General features: G+C 41.4%; 1 long non-coding RNA gene across 1 annotated transcript; it reads left to right on the top strand.

Moving 5' to 3' along the window:
• The first annotated feature begins 378 nt into the window (after positions 1-378).
• Positions 379-2747, top strand: LOC146870482 (uncharacterized). The gene is made up of 4 exons (XR_014959400.1): positions 379-470; positions 969-1027; positions 1120-1188; positions 1279-2747. It is a non-coding gene; the product is annotated as an uncharacterized LOC146870482 (long non-coding RNA).
• The last annotated feature ends 2052 nt before the right edge of the window (positions 2748-4799 follow it).

Raw genomic sequence — 4799 nt, 5'->3', positions numbered from 1 at the left:
TATATATATATTTTTTGGGGGGGACGGATATAAATAACAGGAGGGTGAATGTTGGGAAAGAGTATTTTAATTATTATAGTAGCTCCTGACGGCAAGTAATGGAGAATGAAGAGGTGCTGTTTTCCGAGGTCAGAATGCATTTGTGGTAATGGGGCATATTATAAACTGTGTGGACAGTGTGTGAAGTCAGAATAATGTAATATATATAGAAGTATTGAGGTCAGAGATAGAGAATGAAAGAGTGAGGTATGAGGGTCTGTCAGGGGACACGGTGATGCCGTTCGCACAGGCACTCGATGATCGGCTCCTGGGAGAACTACATTTCCCGGCAGCGTCGGCGGACATCTGACAACAGCCACACGTAATACCGGAAGACACAGGATAAGGCGAGGCAGCGGCAGATGACGCTGACGATTATTCTTGGAAGTCCGGCTCGGACGCTGGCCATTTTCTGCGATATACCTGGTTGGGTAAGGGTGCCATTAAGGGACCGTTTTGTTTTTGATTCCTTTTGGAGTATCAAGAAGGTTTCTCCGTGCTTATGGGCACCCTTTTTCCATACGTTGGCGAGCTCTCGTCACTTTACCAATTATCCTCAGAGCTCTTGCGAGGGAAATAGAGGCGCTTTTGATTATAGTGACCTTTGCTCAAACATACGCTTGTAAGCTCCTCCTCGTGGCGGGAATTCTCATTTCGTCTTCCCTGTTGGCGAGTTCAGGATTGCGGGCTCATACAGGGAAGAATCCATTGGCATTCTTAGTATTGGGCTAACATTATTGAGAGAGTGACTTTGAACTCTCAACTTGGTTCATATGTTGATACATGAAGTCTTTCTTGGATCCAGTTGGTTGGATGGCGTATCTACGCAGATCACAGTTTTCTGATGGTGCTTCTAAGTTTTCTTGCATCTCATGTTCGTGTCTTACGTGACTCACAGTATTGTGCACCTTCTACTTTTACCTCCACAGGGGTGAACTAAGACAGGTGTTTCCTCTGAGCTAGAAGCCCTCCTTCTACTATTTCACGGGTAGGTGTTGCTCGTAGGGAGGGAAAGTTACATGTACGAATGTAGGGTGATTAGACAGGTGTTGGCCTCATATATGTTTTTGTGTCTTCCAGTATATGGTGTAAGGAATTGTGATTACATGCTCAGCACCCGTCAGCCAGCAGCCTGTTCTTCCTTTACAGGTCAGTGGAAGTATGGGTACATTTGAGCATAGTGGGAGTAGGGAGATATCGGAAACGTATAGGTAGTAATCTGTTCTTTTGTATTCACAGGTCTCCGTCCCCGCTGTCCCCATCCTTCCCTTCCCCCGCTTGACCATCCTTTAGTCGGCGTGCATTTTATATCCAGACTAAGGCTGTCGAGAGGTGGTCCTCTCTGACACCGGCAAGTACTTAGAATATATGACCACAGTCAACCTACCTGACTGCTCAAGGATGTATGGTGTGGACAATGGAGTACGAGAGGCTGAGTGGAGAGCCTGCCACCTCATTTAGTGACCCCAGACTGACCTTCACAACAGAAGGCAAACAATGAGTAAATTACCTACCTGCTTCTCAGCACTTTCATGACCCCTGGGAGGGCCAGAATTAGAGGCAGACTGGATGTAAGCCCAATTTCAGGCTTATGTAAGTGTTTGCAAAGTGCATTATATTGCCCTCCTTGCTTTAAATAGAAACAGAGAAGTGCAGGTACTCACTATTCAGAGCATCTATTTGCTTCTAAAAATTGCTGGTACTCTCCCGTTAAACGTATTGCATCAGTGGTAAGAAGTGCAGGTACTCTCCCTTTCAAATTCAATTTAAGAAGTGCAGGAACTTAAAGCACTGGCAGTGCTGTAAATTGAAGCTTTTGTGTGCCCTTTCGATATGTGAACTGTTAACTAAATGTTTCATAAACTGCGGTTGTTTCCTTTTCTTAAATCAAATACTGCTAATTAAACATACGATGTAGCCCCATGATCTGGATAGCAGACTCTTTCAGTAAGCACATTATCAGGAGAGAGAAAGAGTAAGCAAAGAATACAAATGAGTGGGAGACCATGGAATGAAGATAGTGGAATGGGGGGTTACATATGAGAGACTATTAAAAGAGAAGGAGGGGGAAAAGTAGAGTGGGGACAAAGGAAAGGATTGAGAAAGTGTTAAGGAGTAGGAAAGGAAAAAGATGCCAAAACTGTGCAAAGAGAAGTAAAACCTATACAGAATAAACAGATTATTAGAGAAAGGTCGACAACTTGGGTGGGACAGCAACAAACACTGTACAGGAAAGAGTTATGAAGAACGAAGGAAAAAGACACAAGTAGGCAAACATGGGTGGGAGGGTAAGTAATAAGACAAACTTGAGAAGTGCACAGAAACTACAGAAGAGTTATGAAAGAGTTAAGAGGAAATCAAAGTGCAAATCAGCGGTGAGACAACTTAAGGAAAAACCTCCAGGAAAAAATAGAACCTGGGAGGAGAAAAATTATGAAAATAGAGGCAGAGCAGACTTACCTTATATTATCAGGTAGGTGCTGAAAAAAAAGCCACTGAATCTCAACAAAATAGCCCTAATCCTACATTTCCTAAGTGAACCTTGCAGTAGTTTTCAGGAGCGCAAGTACGTTCTCATTTTGACTATCGCCAGCCTCATTGTGGACTTGCCACCTACCATGTCCAAAACCTGCAGAAGGTAAAAAAATGCAGACAGCCGTCTCACTCATCTTTTAGCTAAAAGAACATCAATAAATCAGCCTCACTATAACATTCTGCGTGGACTGCATTATTAGAGTATTGAACAGCCTGTAGAATCAGCTTCAGGGGCAGTTAGAAACTTATTAGATGGTGAAGTAATATATCTCAAGGAATGGGGGATGATGTGGCCAGAGCTACTGACTTGAGACAAATATTTTTGGAGGCCTCGTGCAGCTTGCTTACCTCACCTTGTGAAGGGGACCCTCATCTACTTCTGGGACAATAGCACAGCTCAAAGGAATGCATTTCCAAATAAAAAATATGTTCACCTATAACTCTGTAGAGACCCTTCGTTGAAGGGCACTGATTGTATACCTATTTTTATTCAAAACAGCTATTTTCCTGATGTGACCATCCTAAAAGTTCAGTCCAATACATTTCAGTAGAAAGAAAAATGTGATTCTGAAGTCCGAACACACTCATTGCTACTTTAACAGGCTGAGTTTTGTATTGAAAACATCTATCCATCTCTTAACTCTGGAGTGAAACTGAAACCAGAAACATTACACAAACATTTAAATAAACATTTGAGAAAAATTAGCATGGGGCCCGGCTTACAACATGATACCGGAGGTTAGAGAATGACAGACATGCCATGGCATCACATAGATTGTACAGAAAAATATCTTCTGCCTTACATCATGGACAGGGCCATTGGAATTATGTGACAAGGGAGGGTCAAGATATATGGCAGGAAAAAAGGAAAATTATGTGGTATAATACTTAATTTGCGATAGCATGGTGCACTATGTTATTTTTACATGTTACAAACTCACTGGGAAAAGGTTTTCACCCCCATTAGTATCAGTTTAGCACCCAAATACAGCAATCAGCAACTAAAAGGTGGCCATTCCATCTTTTCCAAGGGCCTTCCACTGCAACAACACACATTGTCATGTTTTACCAAGTTTTGATCCTCGCTTGAGCTAGAAGAACACATTTTAGTTTGTTAAAATTTGCAAAATAGGAAGCACATAATGGATAATGTGGCAAATCTATAGCTATGCAAAAAACACCAAAGGCGCAAAATCGCATAATTCAGGTGGATGATGATACTACAAGTTACGGCAAAGTTACATGGACTTCAGAGACCTCCTTATGGTCACGGAAATACTCACTGTTGTGCAATGTTATATGATAATAATAACAAAACTAATCGGAATAATAACAACTATTATTATTATCATCAGCATCAATTGCATTGTTGTTGATACTTCCAGTAAAGTATTTACACCACGCAGTTGATGATGGGAGATGGTTTCATAACGCATAGTACAGGTGGTAGTGCAGAAAGTGAGTTCGGGCTCACTGACATGTATATTGCTCAGTGGATCCAGCATGCGCTGCAGAAATCTGTGAAGTTTTCCACATTATCCTGTCTATTGTGTGCTGAAATAAAACCTGCAATCTATATAAATAATCCGGGTCAATTCAGTAATGGAGGACCAAATTACATTTCAGTGTTTACTGATTAACTGTATTGTATTTTCTTTGTATAGAGCTCTCCTACCCCTTGAGAGGCTCCAAGCTCGTTAATTATACCTCAAGGAAGAGCTAATTATGTGACACAAGATGCCATTAAAGATAAATTCGCCATATTCTCTGGTAACAACAGTAGCCTCATACATTTTTTAAAATAATTTTTATTAAGCAAACATATTTGCACAAACATTCACATTTTTGAGCAACCAATGTCTTGGGTAGTTGGTTCACTTTCCTCATGGTTATGTCAACTGCTTACATTGTCTCTCTGGAGAGATGGTTTGAGCAGAAGTACCACAGGACAATAACAGCAACCAGGGAAGGGTGTGTAAGAGTATACTTCTGCTTGAGTGTTGGCTTTTAATTTCTCAGGCACAGCCTCTTTTATTTGCCTTTTTCTCACTATTGAAGTGTGCTAGAAGCTCTGTATTGCCCTCGTTGTGGTTGTGTGTTGCAATTTAAAAGCCCCCGTTTGATGCATACTGAGAGTTTGTTTTATCAGACTGTTCAATTGCATGCGAGGTAGCAACATTGTGTGCTTTCTTCCTTTCGCAACAAGATGTCGCCATGGTGTAACA

Source organism: Triturus cristatus, chromosome 1_1 (assembly GCF_964204655.1).
Source record: "Triturus cristatus chromosome 1_1, aTriCri1.1, whole genome shotgun sequence".
NCBI lineage: Eukaryota > Metazoa > Chordata > Amphibia > Caudata > Salamandridae > Triturus > Triturus cristatus.
This window is presented reverse-complemented; position numbering and strand designations above follow the sequence as displayed.